Raw genomic sequence first — 15,794 nt, forward strand, 5'->3', positions numbered from 1 at the left:
ATTCTTAGGTATACCATAAGCTTGGCAAGGACAAAGGGCCCTGGCTGGCTCCCTGACGTACCCCCGACATGGATACAGCATCTGTTACAGGGCAAGTGGTCAGTGTGTATTTGTTGAATAATTGGATTGAAGAAATTTCATGTCATCAGGATTTTTCCTTACAAAGTGGATCCGTGGGATTGAATGAGGGCAGTTCTATGCTCTGCAGACATTCATGGTGTGTGGGTCTCTGATGGCTTGTTTCAGTGCACTGTACATTGTGGTGTATCTCATCCAAGGATCAAATAGATGACATATGTAATAGACCATTAATAACAAAAAAATGTTTAAAGAAGCCAATTGAAAGAAAATGGGGGATAGTGGAGATTGAGACAAATGGAAGAGACCCCCGCAAGCTGGGCTGGGCAACAATCAGCCAACCTGTGTGCTGGCCAGCCCTAACCTTGGCTGTGGGTCTCTGTCTACGGCTGTAAGGCTCCTGGTGAGCTGGGTCCTAGGGTTTATTGCATGGAAATTCTTAGCTTTCAGTTTTCTTAAGGGTAGATCAAGCTCTAAACTTGAAGTCTATAGTTCATAAAGACTAACTTTCACTTCAAAGTAGTAAAAGAAAGGCAGTGGGGGCCAACAGAAAGTTGGGGATGGAAGTGGAGCCAAGGTGGGGATGGAGGTAGAAAGGCAGGGGTTGGTTTATGCTGGGTCTCCTAAGGTACACTAAGGTCTTTGGGGCACACCATAGGAGCAGTGTCACTGAAGGAATGTATATAGGGGTGTCACAAAATTGATCACATAGCTGAAAGACCCCTATGCTGTTGCATAGCAATGGCTGTCAGGGAAGATCTAGGATATGTTGAGATGGTCTGGGTGAAAGATGGTAATAGTTTGATACAGGATGACAAGGGAGATGAGTGGAAGAATCAGCAAGACTTGTCCATGGCATGATTTTGAGGAGGTAGTGATAACAAAGAGCTTCAAGGTTTGGGACTCGGACAGGTAGTGATTCACAGACACAGGGTGAGGTGAAGGACCAGCCAAGGGTTTGGTGCTCTCAGTCTGATGCTTTTGAAAGGTTCCAGTGGGGATTCTAGGGATCTGGTGGTTATTGGCACACAGGTGGTATTTGGCACCGTGGATGACAAGGATACTGATGAGTGAGACAAGATTTAAATCCAACATTTGAATGCTGGACAGAGAAGAATTACCTGGTAGAGACTATGTTGGAAGACCTGAAGAGGGAGCAGGAAACACAGGAGACAGGGCAGCTAGAGAAGCCATGGGCAAAATTATCTGGAGAAGGAAGTTGCCAAGGGGTCATGTGTTTCTGAAAGTCAAGCATTGTGAGGTGTGAATGTATCTTCTTGACTCACTGACATTTAGGCCATGGGTTCTCTCAGTGGAATGGTGGGGAGGGAACCATATTGGTTCCTATACACTCCTGCCCCAGATCTGCCCTCTTCACTTAACCTTGAAGCTAAATTAGGTAGATTTGAGGTATCCAAATTAGTTTCTTATACCATGGGATTGATTTTTCAGTGACACTGCAACATTTTTAATAAAACTTAAATTTAGTAGAATCCCAAGTGGCCTCCATGCACATTTGTGGTTTCATACAGTATTCTATCCACCAGGTTAAGGTGTGTCTGCTGATGGCAGAATAAAGCATCCTCCTGAGGACACCAGAAATAGACACCACAGCATAGTGAGGCCAGGGCTTATTGAGGTGATCGAAATCCCAACACAGGACCTAAGAGGCTAGACCTTACCCTGTAGCACTTGAAGCAAGTTTTTAAGTGTGTGGATAGTAACATATAATTAAAAGTTTCACCATTTCTCAATGGCTTCCCTCTCTATATCCTGCTGAATGTCATGGCCCAGCCAGAAGCCAGCTTCAGAACAACATTGCTACAGGGAGATTATTTTTTTAACCAGTCCAGAATAAGTGCCCCAGCATGGCAGAAATAAAAGAGACCTATGATATAATCTTAATGCTGACCATGAAGCCTGGGGTATAATTTAGTCCCTCCATACCCTCAATTTATCCCATTGTTTCAATTTGCCACCACCTAGTTCCATTCATCAGTAACCTCCAGGAGGAGTTTTCCATCTAGGTTGATGCAGCTGTGGCTGGAAGCACACCTAGTGAGAGGTCTGTCTTCTAGACATCCCTATCTTTATCAGGTTTTGAGACCAAGGATACATGGAATAAGGTAAAGTGAAACCTTTACCCAAAACATGCCATGTGTCCAAACAGCACACTCTCATACCCAGAAAGAAAAAATGCAAGTGAAGTGGTACATCCAAGTCATCAGCAAACCAAGCCAGCTTTGAAAGAAAGAAATCTCTTTGAAGACCTGGAGAATGTGACAGCTGTCCTCCTGATGCCACTAGAGTGGCCAATGTCCTGGTATATAGTCACCCTTTTTCTCCTTGAAAGCTAGAGAAACGAGGTCTCAAACTATAAACTTTCCAAAATCCAAGTCTCTGGAAGTCACATAATATGAATACGCACCAGGAAAGGCCTTCATCTGGAAGCTGCAGTCTCAGTCTGGCCTTATTGCTGCAGAGGATCTGTGTCCAGCAATCCAGAAACTTTCCTCACCTAAACCAAAATGCCTGCTTTTTCATTCTGGCTTGTTTAAAGTCGGCTATGCTGTGATTTTCAGGGCAGTGGCTCTTCCTCAACTTACTGAGCCAAATGAGCATGGCCCACAGCAGACCACACAGTTCCCAGAACTGACAGAGATTGTACATTGTCACCCAGGTCTCATGGGAGGGGCAGATGCAAGTCTACCAAGCAAGGAGAACAGCTGGGTAGGGGGCGAGGCAGCCTGCAGCGTGGCCCCTCATCCAGTCCAGAGGAGAAATTGGGCTAATAGACCCTAGGACAAGAGTTTGTGTGTATGTGGCTTTCTTGAGAAATGACTCAGCAGAGAGTGGAAAAGTCAGCAAGAAAGGGAGAGCAATTGATAGCTCTATGTCCAGAGTCACCACCGGCACAGGTGAGTGGTAGCTGGGGTCAGTCTTGCTGGGTGAGTTCTAGGAGATGGAATAGGACCTCTTCAGAGTTCTGACACCTACAGTCCAGGCATGGTATATTTATTCTCCACCTCTTCGTCCACAGTGGCTGAGGCTGCTCCTAGGGGTACGGACTTCCTCCCGAGTTCACCAAGCATGTGGACCAAGACCAGTACCTTACATTGCCTGCAGTAGGGTACATCAGGGCAATGCTGTGGGGGGTGTGCTGAGAGTGTACAGGCAGGGACCATCAGCATCTACAACACCAGAAATGCCTCAACTTTTTTCAATTCATCATTTATATTCCCGAGTGGTTCTCGAGGGAGGAGCGAATGAATAATAGTATCACTTTACTCCTGGATGGTGAAAGCCCAGGCTTTTCTGGGAGATGCTGTTGGAGCTCACTGCTTAAGCTCTTCCTTTGCATGAAGGCCTATTCCTAGCCCATCTCTGGGCACCAGCAGGAATCCAAACCTTGCCATGGTTGGACTGGTGTGAGCATGGGGGCATAGGGGCCCAGAGGGATGCACCTCCAGGCCCACAAGGAAGTGCCTATTCAACACACAAGAGAGGTGTGAGTGAGGCTGTGGATTCCTCCTATGGCTTCTGAGGACTTCTCCAATGGAGAAAAGAGAGAGAGAAACATTAGCAGGTGTGAGCAGGTTACCTGCAGCCTGGCCAAGCCTTCTCCACCATCCTAACAGGAGAGAAGCAGTGTGCGCTGGCCTCTTTTGGCCGTCTCGCTCCTCCTTGTCCAAGATATGCTGTGGGCAGTTTGCCCAGAATGTGGATCCCACACAAGGAGCTCGTTGCCAAGAAAGTCCAGGTCGATGGTTAGAAGGTGCACTGTTCCCACAGATCCAAGAACCGCTAAGCAGGAGGTAAGTCAGCAGGCAGCTGTGCTCCCTCATAAGGACCTCAGCACCAAGGAGCCACTTGGGCACAAGTAGAGGGAAGGATCTGGATCTCCTCAGGGCACTTAATGTGTGCTTAAAAAAAACAGCAAAAAAGGAAAAAACTGCGGGAGAGGAGGAGGGGATAAAGAAAGGTGGGAGAAAGTGAAGACATTAACACAATAGTAACAATGGGTGAGTAGAAAGTTAAAATTAAGGGGGATAATATTTAAATGTCAGATAATTTAAAAGCTCTAATGAAGGAAAAGGTTTATGAAATAAAAGAGATTTAAAATAAATGTTAAAAAAAATCCATTGAACCAACAAAAGGGAAAACCCAGAAGTTAAAGATTGTAGACGGGATGAGCACTGGGTGTTATTCTGTATGTTGGCAAATTGAACACCAATAAAAAATAAATTTATCAATCAATAACTAAATAAATAAATAAATAAAATCTTAAAAAAATAAAGTAAAAGCAAAAACCAAATGAGGAAGTAAATGTTAAAACAAGACTAAGAATTAGGAACTAAATACATATAGTTCTTCAAAATAGTAAAAAAGGTATAGTTGCTCCGGCTCCCAGCCCACCTGCCCCACAGGCACACAGTGGAATAATTGTGAGAATTGAAGGAGGGAAGAAGTAAATAGATGAAGAAGTAAGGAGCCCAAAGATTAAATTAAGATTATTGCTATCAGGTCAATAAGAAATAAAAACTCAATTGTCCAGATGCCAAGTCCTGCAACAGAATGAATTCATAGTGATTTAAGAAACTAACAGAGTGTAAAAAGACCATAAATAAAATATATGAAGGGTTTCATTGGCTTGATGTGTAAATCTCTTTGGAGTATGTTTCCTGTATGATGTCCTTGGGTCCCCATAATTTTTGCAGAAACCCTGGTACAGACATCTGTCATTTAGAGTTTACAACCTGATGTTCTATAGGTATATTTTATTTATTTCCTAGACAGATTCAAGGGATGTGTGCACACACATGTGCACGTGTACACACACACACACACACACTTCAATTGTCATTTTAAAATATAGATCCTAGTTTCTCTTGAACTCTATTCTTTTCTTCTCCCTCAACTTATTAAAGATGTATTCATTTATTTATTTTAGAGAGAGAGAGAGAAAGTGAGATAGAGGGAGAGTGAGAGAGAGCAGGGGGAGGGGCAAAGGGAGAGAGAGATCAAATCCGCAAGCAGATACCTTGGTTGAGCACAGAGCCTGACTCAAGGCTTGATCTCAGAACCGGAGATCATGACCTGAGCTGAAACCAAGAGTCAGCTTAACCAACTGAGCCACCCAGGCTCCCCTCTTCTTCCTCAACTTATTTAAAATGTATACTTTTTATATCATTAGATACTACTCTTAAAATTTTAATATGCATTCCTTAATGTACAAATTCCAGAGTTAATGCGATCAACATCCTTCTCCTTGAGAGTATAAGGATCCTAGAATCCACTTTCCATGTTAGATTTATTTATTTATTTATTTATTTATTTATTTATTTATTTATTTATTTATTCATTCATTCATGAGAGACACACAGAGAGAGGCAGAGACACAGGCAAAGGGAGAAGCAGGCTCCATGCAGGGAGCCCAATGTGGGACTTGATCCCAGGACCCCGGGATCATGACCTGAGCCAAAGGCAGACACTCAACCACTGAGCCACCCAGGCATCCCTCCATGTTACATTACTGTTTACCATTTTAGTTCCTCATCACTTTTGTCAGTGCTAAAATTCATCATTATTATTGTCGCTCTTGTTGCTATTATTTTCTATAAGTGCTTATTAAAGATTACTCCTATTCCTCAATTGCCTTATATTTGCATCTAATTTCTGCCTTCTGTGTTGGATCTCCTCTGGTCCAGAGGACACATTTTAGTCGTCCTTTTAGTGGAGATCTCTCAGTGGTTTATTCTCTCAGTCTTTGGCCAAAGACTATTCTTATTGGTGAATTAATAGTTTAACTAGGTAGAGAATTCTAGGTTGAAAATGTTTTTTCTCTCCAGAACTTTGAAACTATTTTTGATTTTTGTGTAATTCATAGGGCTGTTGTTGAGAAATCTACTCTTGGTTTGCTTTTTTCCTGTAGGAAAACTATATATTTTTTCCCCAGATAAGATCATATTTTTATATAATTTTACTATGAGATCTATAGGTGTGGAATACCTTTTACTTAATTTGTATTTTGTGTTTCTGGACCTGCAAATTCACATCTTTCATTGGTTCTGATAAATTCTCAAATCTCTTTAGACATTGCCTCTTCCCCAATCTTAGTATTCTCTCATTCTGGAATCTCCAGTCTATTCTAGAGTTTCTACCAGTTGACTGAGGGACATTGCCATTTTTATCTTCCTACCTTTTAATTTATTTTATTTTATTTATTTATGAAAGGCACACAGTGAGAGAGAGAGAGAGAGAGGCAGAGACATAGGCAAAGGGAGAAGGAGACTCCATGCACCAGGAGCCCGACATGGGATTCGATCCCGGGTCTCCAGGATCGCGCCCTAGGCCAAAGGCAGGTTCTAAACCGCTGCGCCACCCAGGGATCCCTCTTCCTACCTTTTAATCTGTCTTTCATGTTTTCCATCTTATGCTAAATTCCAGTTATCATTAATTCCACATTCCAGTTCATTAATTCCCTCACCAGATAGTACCTATTTGCTCATTTGCTTGCCCATCATCTTTTAAATTAAATATATATTTTTATTTCAGGACATTCCAAATTACCCTTGCCTCTTGATCATGTAGGGTTTTTTCCTATGTGGATTTAGTTCCTTCCTGTATTTCTTGAATATATTCAAAGAGATTTATTGTTACCTCCATCTTAGTGTTTATTATTTGAAGTTCTTGGGCGACTGCTCTATCTGCTGACTCAGGCTCATCATGGACTATTTCTTAGTAAACTTTAGATTTCCAAATTGTGACCATCTTCACCGGAACTCAAGCAGAAAATTCTGCTTGAGGATTCCCTGAGGTGCAGGTATTGTGGCACAGGTGCCCCCTGGAGATCACTGACTTGAGACCACTATTTCATGGTAGTTTCTCAGCTTATGGTTTCCTTATCATGCACAGTAAAATTCCAAACCCCAATGCCACGTGATATTGAGTTTCTAGCAGAGAACTTTTCCAGTCTCAGGCCAAGTGGACCAAGCTCTATTTTCTTCCTCATTGCACTGATGGGACAAAGTGAGCACTTTTACTGGATATGGTTGTCCTTTGGAGTTCCCATTTTTATGTGGGGTCTCAGGTCCTACTCTCTCTCTGAGGAAATCTAAAGACTGTCTCCTCTGTCTACATGATCGCTAAAACCCAATGCATTTTGTTTTGTTTTGGTTTCTTGGGTTTGTTGCTGTTTTGTTTTTTAACCAAGACTGACCTCTCTCCCCCCAAGGATGCAGAAGCATCAGTTTGCATTTCAGGCTCTCGATTTCACTTCTCTTTAATTTTTGCCCCTGAATATTTCCCTACCTTTCTTGTGAGCTCATCTATGCCTTTAAAGGAATCTTTGCTGTGTTACATAACATGCTTAGATACTGTGTCGCAGGAGGGTTTCACATTGTATAGTAAGCCGCCATGATTAGAGCAGATTTCTCCTGAGAAATCCAAAGATCTGGCAACAACAGGTCTGTTTCAGCAGGACTGAAATAGGCTAGAACCTTCGGCGGGGGAGTGTGTTCTGTGTTCAGTCTCTAAGTTGGCGCTTGCAATATTATTCTCATCCCTGTGTTAGCATTTATAATCCAGCATTATATGGTGCCTCCTTTTTCTAACTTTGAGGTTCACTTCTGTCAAGGCTTACCAGCTGAAGACGAACAGGAGCACCTATAGTCAAATGAAATTGCTTATATTGAGCTACTGCAGCAAGTCAGATGGACAACATAGAATCTTGGGAGCATCCTCTGTAGGAAGGAGAAAGTTCTTAAAGGATTGAGGCTGTGCTAAATAATTCTCGGGAGCAATTGGGGAGGGAGCAGCCATGGGTGTGATATTGCGGAGAAACACATGGAGTTCAATAATTGGATATCTCAGTAACCTGTGTGCAGGAGGCAAAGGAACCAAGCAGAGCTGAGACCACCACTGGTAAGATGAGCACTTGCTCAGAAGTAAAGACTTTTGTAACTGCAGTAGGCTTCTTGCGCAGAAACATGGTTTGGGGGGGTTCTCCATGTTCTCTTGGAAATAGAGCATCGGCAATCAACAGGGCTGATCTTCAGTATTCTTACCTCTTGGGGGTGAACAATTTCTGTCAAAGAGAAATCCCTCATTCCAAATTCCTCAGTTCTTCTAAAGCTCCTTCAGCAGGAACAACTAGCTGCTTGTCCCTGCCCATGTCCCAGTCTCTGATTTCCTGCCGAGCTCTGATTCATAAGGGCCATAAAGCTGTCATATATATGACTCAACATATTCACTGCTTGAATATATCTCTTAACACTATGTTTTCCCTCTTTAAGGCCTAGTCCAGAGAACATTAAGGAATTCACCTATGAAAAGACCAGCTCCTATCTGTTGATAATGCAATGAAATCATCGAAGCAGCCAGGGGACCTGTGGTGAGGGCCATCTCCACCCCTTTCTCCTAAAGCCTTTATTTACCCTTCCAGGGTCCAAACACCCCAGTATGAACCAAGCCTGGCCCAGCAGGTTCTCTGGAGCATGTGCCTCATTCCAATTTGTGTTCCTTGACCTTCACTAGGTTTGTGAAAGCCATCACTGACAGGCAGAGAATAACTGAAGAGTAAATGGCCATGGGCATAAACTTGAAATATTAGCATAGGAGCACTTGGTTGAAATGTGACTCATTTTTTGTGTCAGAACTCTGATGAATTAATTTCAGCTACTGATTTTTCGTATGTGTTTCTCAGGCTGAGCTCGCCCTCTGTTTGGCATGAAATTTCAGGAAGCAGCCTGAGAGTTTATTATGCTAATTAATTGGAAGATAGACCGTGGATGCCACCTATGAGATTGTGCATTTATTTCTGAATCTTTGTAATAAAGGAATTGTGTTTCTATATTAAAGAAGCACTTAGTTATTAGAACACTGCAAGGTGATATCATTTTTAGTTTTTCTGCTTTTAGTTTATTTTAGCATATCTGAGGTTTAGTAAAACTGGCACATGGGAAATAGCAAATCATTCTACCATTTTGCTTTTTGTGGGTTCTTGGAATCTCAAGCTGCATCCTACGTATCTTAGTAGATGATTTTTGATGTGAATGATGGGATGGTCATGTCTTCACGTTGAGATTCACTTATGTGAACTTGGGAAGATAAGAAGCATATTATTCTTGCGATTTCCTTTTTTACCCTTTCCCATGGAATAGATCCTAGCAACAACCATTCCCTATCCCAGTTCTGTGCTGTGTCTTAACTATTGACACAGAGAGATGGCCAAGTGGTTTCTTTGATCCTTTGATAGTTTATATTCCTCATGAAACTCTGATCTATGAGGAACCCTTGGTACATAGTGGATTCCTCTCTCCCTCTCCCCTGTCCCTCTTCCTCTCTTTTTCCTGCACACACAAACACACATACACCTGCCACCACACAAAACACGGAATATAATTGCTACAGATGACCCCTATTTAGTGACTAACTCACTTTCTAAGTAAATGTTACAGTCTGAGTTTCTCTCTTTTAGCTTATTTTCTCTTTAATATCATATTTCTCCAATTTTAACATGTACATTCCTTTCACATTTTAATATTTCTGAAATTCTGAAATAGAGATGTATCTTACCATCTACAGCTACTGAGACTTTATGAAATATGACAAGGTTTTCCTTGAGCATGCTTTTATGCGTATGGGTAAGTCTAAATTAATATTGGCTGTATGAAGCAATAATAAGTTATTACAGGGTTTAATTATATGTATTTAGTATAATTATAACTAACAATATTTTCTATATTATATATAATTTAAAATAAGGATAGTAGTGCTAAGTTGGAAGATTGTGATAAGAATTAACATGTTCAAAAAAAAAAGAATTAACATGTTCAAAGCTTCTTGTATTTTCCAGAAAATGGCAAAAGAGCCAATTTATTTATATTAAATTCAAATAAGTTCAAAGGTACCATATTTTATTGGCTTTTGAAGAAAGTGATTTTTTTATTGTGGTAAAATATATGTAACATAAAATTGACCATTTTAGCCATTTTAAAGTGTACAGTTCAGTGACACATGTGCATTCACATCATTGTACAACCATCACCACTGACCATCTCTTGAACTTTTTCATCATTTCAAACTGAAATTGTGTCCTCATTAAATAATAACTCCCCATTTCTCCCTTGCTCCATTTCCTGATGACCACCATTCTGTTTTCTGTTCTATAAATTTGATTATTCTGAATACCTCATGTAAGTGGAATCATGTAGTATTTGTTTTGTGTCTGGCTCATTTCACTTAGCATAATGTTTTCAAGGTTCATCCATATTGTAGCATGTGTCTTAGGGTCCTTCCTTTTTAAAGCTAAATAATATTCCATTGTATGGATATCTCTCATTTTGTTTATTCATTTATCTGTTGATAGGAAGTTGGGTAGCTTCCATCATGTGACTCTTATGAATAATGTTGCTATGAACAAGGTCTATAAGTATCTCTTTGAGACCCTGCTTTCTGTTATTTGGGGTATATACCCAGAAATAGAATTCCTGGATCTTAAGGAAATTTTATGCCTAATTTTTGAGGACTTGCCAGACTATTTTCCACAGGATCTGTGCCATTTTACATTTACATTTATATACCAGCAATACACTTCATTTCTCCATGATGAAATGATTTAAAAAATTATTTGCTTTGTATTTTTGTGTGTGGCTATTTTGGCTAGGATAAGAAAGGCATATAAAATATGAAGTATTATGCAAAAAAGAATAATGAAAATTCTAAACCTCTCACCTTGACTCTAACATACTCTTCCATATCCCCAACCTACTTCCCAGAGGCAACTCCTGTTCACCTTTTTCTTTTGACAGTTACTGCCATATCTTGACTGCCGTGTTCATCCAGTTACTTCTTGATCTGTTGACTTTGGATTCTGTCCAATGGGTTTCCTACTTTGACAGGATAGGAAACATTAGTATGTGGTTCACTAACACCACTGCCCATCTCCTCTGACATTTCGGTGTTGTATAATTGTGAGTTCTCCCATAGGTTCTATTATATGTTTAAGTGAACATCATTAAACTTCCATCTCCTGTCTTCCTACCAGACAGGATGAGGGTGGGGTGGCAGGCTTGTTAACTCTGCCTCCTTTGTTTCTGTTTGCCTTACCATTAAGGTTGGCTGTGTCCTCACTTTTACATTAGGATGAATGAGTCTAGCTTAGTGGCTATGAGTCAAACCCTAAAATCAGTCTTCCTGGAAATAAATCTGACTCTGCTGCTTACAGGGGGAAGACACTGAGCAAGTTACGTAGCTTCCTGGTGCCTCAGTTTGCACATCAGTGAAATGAACAGAACAGCAATAAATAACTTTTCAGGGTTATTTTGAAAATTAAACAAGGTAATCTTCATAAAGATGCACGGTGTTTAGCACTTAGGTGTCTGGTCAAAATGATGATGATGATGGTGACTTTGTTGGAACTCGTAACTTTTAAAATCTGTTTTTTAGTTATGTAGATTCCAAATCTTAAATTATTAAACAGTTATCATCATGATTCTATGAGTACTAGGATTGTAAACCCAAGTCATAGTGATGAAATTATATTTCTTTGATTCTGATTTCTGGTATTATGACCCTCCTGTACCAGAAGAAAAAAGATATTTTTCGTGTCTAGGTCAAGTGGATGTCTTTTGCTTTTACTTTGTATTTGGATCTATGGAACTCTTAAACAATTTTTCCGAATGTGAGTGTATATGTGTGTGTGTGTGTGTGTGTGTGTGTGTGCGTGTGTGTATGTGTTTTCTGGAGTTTCTAAATTACTTTCTTTCAACATTGAGGGAAGAAACTTGCACCTTCTTCCCAGCATAACTGTATCTTCCAGTTTTGCACCTATTTGGTCTTTCCTACTCAGAAGATGGCCTTTGGAAAGTCTACAGATTTGTCCTAAATTGGACAGACTGTTGATAGACACCTGCCATACAGAGGTTTCTTTTTATTCGTTTCTGGAGTTATTCACTGTGTATTTTATCCCTGATTTTCCACTTCCTTGGTGTCCACTATGTATTTTTCTCTGGAGTAAATTTGTAAGTTACTTATTTATGGAGAATGTGTGAAATGAATTTTCTGAGTGCTGAAAATATTTGTCGTTGATGTTTTGTTTCCTTTTTTAATTTTGTTCACAGTTGGATGATTGTTTGGTTGAGTGCATAACTTAACAGATTTTTCTGACAGCTCACAAGAAATTATTGGGTTGTCTTTCCAGCATGGGTTGTTGTAATGGAAAGTCCAATGTCAGCCTATATGCCTCTATGCCCTCAGCCACTAGCCACCTCCTTGCAGTCTGGGCTGTAGCTGCCTCTTCGGGTTTCCACTGACTTTCCTTCTTCAGCAGTTGGTGCAACTCAACATCTACTGTGGCTTTTTAAAATTCTTTATTTTGTTAAGTATTTATTACTGTTTTCCTTTCTATTAAAATCTTTTATGAACATCTTATTGAGGTCTTTAAGAGAAGGGAGAAAAATGATGTGTGCTCAGTGCTCCCTCTTGCAAAGAATCACGGCTCCTTTATGGATATGGTTTTGTCTCTCTGGTTAGTTTCATTGGAGGCTTGGTGTTATAGAAAAAACTTCTGACTTTGTTGATTCTCTGTGTTGTATATTTGCTTAGTATTTCACTAGTTTCTGCTCTTATCTTTATTACCATCTGTCATATATATTCTTTCCCTTTTATCTAATTTATATATTTGGATATCCACTCCTTTTTAGCCTTTATTTCCCTCATATATTCATTTAAGCCTACGTTTCTCTCTTGTACTGCTTCAGCTGCATCTATTGGTTTTGATATGTATTTTGTTTTTTTTTTTAATTTTTTTATTTATTTATGATAGTCACACAGAGAGAGAGGCAGAGACACAGGCAGAGGGAGAAGCAGGCTCCATGCACCGGGAGCCCGAGGTGGGATTCCTCCCGGGTCTCCAGGATCGCGCCAAAGGCAGGCGCCAAACCGCTGTATTTTGTTTTAATACGTAGTTTTGCAGTATGATTCCAAATAATTTTACATTTTTTTTGGTTTTTTTTTTGTCCAGTATTAAGAAAGCATTTGTTTTTCAATTGCAAATGGATATGATTTTTATGAAATGTATTGACTTGTATATTAACTGTGTTGTGATTAGAGAAAGTGGTCTATAAGATAGTAATTATTTGAAATTTATTGGCACTTCATGGCCTACTACTTGATCAGTTTTTGGAAGGAAGGGAGGAAGGGTTGGTTGGACAGAAGAAGGGATGGAAAGAAAGATAAAGAGAAACAGAGAGAGAAAAAAAGAAAGAAACCAGGTGCCTAGAAGAATCTCTAGTCTCTAATTGTTAGATCCAGAGTTTTATAGGAGTTCATTTGCTGAAAATTATTACTGCTTGTTTTTTAAAAATATTCTATGTCTTTATTATTTTTGGTCTCTTTATTTCCTAATATAATTGAGAGAGTGTTTTGAAGTCTCTTGTTCTGCTGGTGAAGATATCACATAATTCTGTCAATTTTGTTTTGTTATGTATATACTATGATCCTAATGGATGATGTGCATGGAAGTTGAGAATTCAACCTAATGAATTGAACCTCTTACTATGTAGCAACTATGTAGTAACATTTTCTACTTAATATCTGCTTTGTTTTAGAATCATTAAACTCTGCTGGGTTCCTTATCTTTTGCTTAGGATTTTTTTTGTTGTTCTTGTACATGTATTTTCCATCCTTTTCCTTTCAGTGCTTCAGTGCACTTATGCTTTGGGCATGTCTCTTATAAATAACATATTTCTGGATATCATTTTAAATCCAGACTAAAAATTTATTTTAACTGGTGATTTTAATTAGTATTTGCCTAGTGTGAATCCAAATATATTTTACTTGTTGTTACCTTGTTTTTATTCACTTTTGTTGTGCTTTTTGTTTTCACTCTTAGTGATTTTTTTCTCTCTCCTGGTTTGAAATGTACATAACTATTTCAATTCATTTTGCACTTATCCTTGAAATTTATTCTTATATTTGATCTAAGTCGAAACATGAATATTTTAACATACTTCTGAAACATTTAAATGACCTTAGAATCACCCATGTGCTGATGGAGATACTATTTTTTTTACATAGTTTAACTATTTATTTATTTATTTATTTATTTATTTATTTATTTATTTTTAGTTTAACTTTTTAAATAAACCTCACTATTGGAAGGGGCATATATAGTCATTATTTGTTTGAATTCACAAAGACATTATTGGTTTATTTGCTCATCAGTCTTTCCATCTTAAGCAGTGGGCCAGCATTATTTTTCTTCTATCTGCAGTGCATCCTTTAAAATTCCTTTGGCTTAAGTCTCTTGGGATTTTTTTAAGTCTATATTTAAATGTCTTATTTCATTTTGTGAAAGATAATTTTATTGTATACTGTTTTGAGCTAACAGGTAATTTCTCTCAATATAGTAAAGATCCTAGTCCATTGTGGCCTGGCTTCTATAATTGCTGGATGTCTGTCATTGCTGTGTAAATTATCTGCCCTTTACTTTTGACTGCATTTAGAATCACCTTTCAATATTGTGTTCATCAGTTTAAAGACAGCATGTCAGTGTGGAGTTTATCAGTAATTTTGTGTTTCTCCTCAGTTCTGAAAATTTCACAGGTGACATTCCTTCAAGTATTACTTCTCTTTTCCCCAAGATTCTTCTTTGTTTCTGGGACTCCTCATAGATGTAGCTTGAACTTTCTTATTCTAAACTCCATACTCTTAACAACCTATTTATATTACCTAATTCTTTTTGGCTTAATGATGCATTATGGATACAGACATATCTCATTTTATTGCTCTTCATGGATATTGCTTTTTTTTTTTTTTTTTTTACAAATTGATAGCTTGTGGCAACCCTGTGTAAAGCAAATCTATGGGCACCATTTTTCCAACATCATTTGTTCACTTCATGTCTCTGTGTCACATTTTGCTAATTCTCATACTATTCCAAACTTTTTCTTTATTACTTCTTCCTTTGAGCCAAAGCCTAATACAGAACAAGGCCCTAATTCTCTTTAATTCTGTGAAGGCTGAGAAAGATGAGGAAGCTGCAGAAGAAAAGTTTGAAGCTCATAGAGGTTGAGCTTATGAGGTTTAAGGAAAGAAGTTGTCTCCATGACATGACACTGCAAGGTAAAGCAGCAAGTGTTGCTGTAGAAGCTGCAGCAAGTTATCCAGAAGATCTCATGAAGATAATTAAAAATATGGGTACACTAATAATATATTTTCAATGCAGATTAAAACAATCTTTTATTGGAAGATGATGCCATCTAGGACTTTCATAGCTAGAGAAGAGAGGTCAATGCCTAGGCTTCAAAGCTTCAAAGCACAGGCTGACCATCTTGTTAGGGCTAATGCAGCTGGTAGCTGGTAACTTAAGTTGAAGCCAGTGATCATTTGCCATTCCAAAAATCCTAGGGCCCTTAAGAATTATGCTATGTCTACTCTGCCTGGACTGTCTAAATAAAACAACAAAGCTTGATGACATCGCATCTATTTACAACATGATTTATTTTAAGCATGCCATTGAGACCTACTGTTCAGAAACAAAAATTCATCTCAAAATATTATTGCTCATTGACAATGCACCTAACCACTCAAGACTTATTAAAAAGAACAACAAGACTAATGTTTTCATGCCTGCTAAGACAACATCCTTGGATCAAGGAGTAATTTCAACTTTTAAGTTTTCTAATTTAAGAAATACTTCATTAGGCTCTAGC

General features: G+C 39.0%; 1 protein-coding gene and 1 long non-coding RNA gene across 10 annotated transcripts in view; one reads left to right on the top strand and one right to left on the bottom strand.

Moving 5' to 3' along the window:
* The window catches only part of SYNDIG1 (synapse differentiation inducing 1), a 189,388-nt gene that overhangs the window by 47,115 nt on the left and 126,479 nt on the right, over positions 1 to 15,794 (top strand). The gene's annotated exons all lie outside the window — the stretch shown is intronic.
* LOC111091916 overlaps positions 1 to 15,794 on the bottom strand; it is a 45,621-nt gene that overhangs the window by 21,156 nt on the left and 8,671 nt on the right. For 3 of the 5 annotated variants that reach the window (XR_005376765.1, XR_005376764.1, XR_005376761.1), the window contains one exon: positions 10,813 to 10,967. This is a non-coding gene — a long non-coding RNA (uncharacterized LOC111091916). Of the gene's footprint in view, positions 1 to 3,679; positions 4,031 to 10,812; positions 10,971 to 15,794 lie in introns of all 5 variants that reach the window. The other 2 variants (XR_005376762.1, XR_005376763.1) reach the window with 2 other exon arrangements.

This window comes from Canis lupus, chromosome 23, assembly GCF_011100685.1.
Source record: "Canis lupus familiaris isolate Mischka breed German Shepherd chromosome 23, alternate assembly UU_Cfam_GSD_1.0, whole genome shotgun sequence".
NCBI classification, from domain to species: domain Eukaryota; kingdom Metazoa; phylum Chordata; class Mammalia; order Carnivora; family Canidae; genus Canis; species Canis lupus.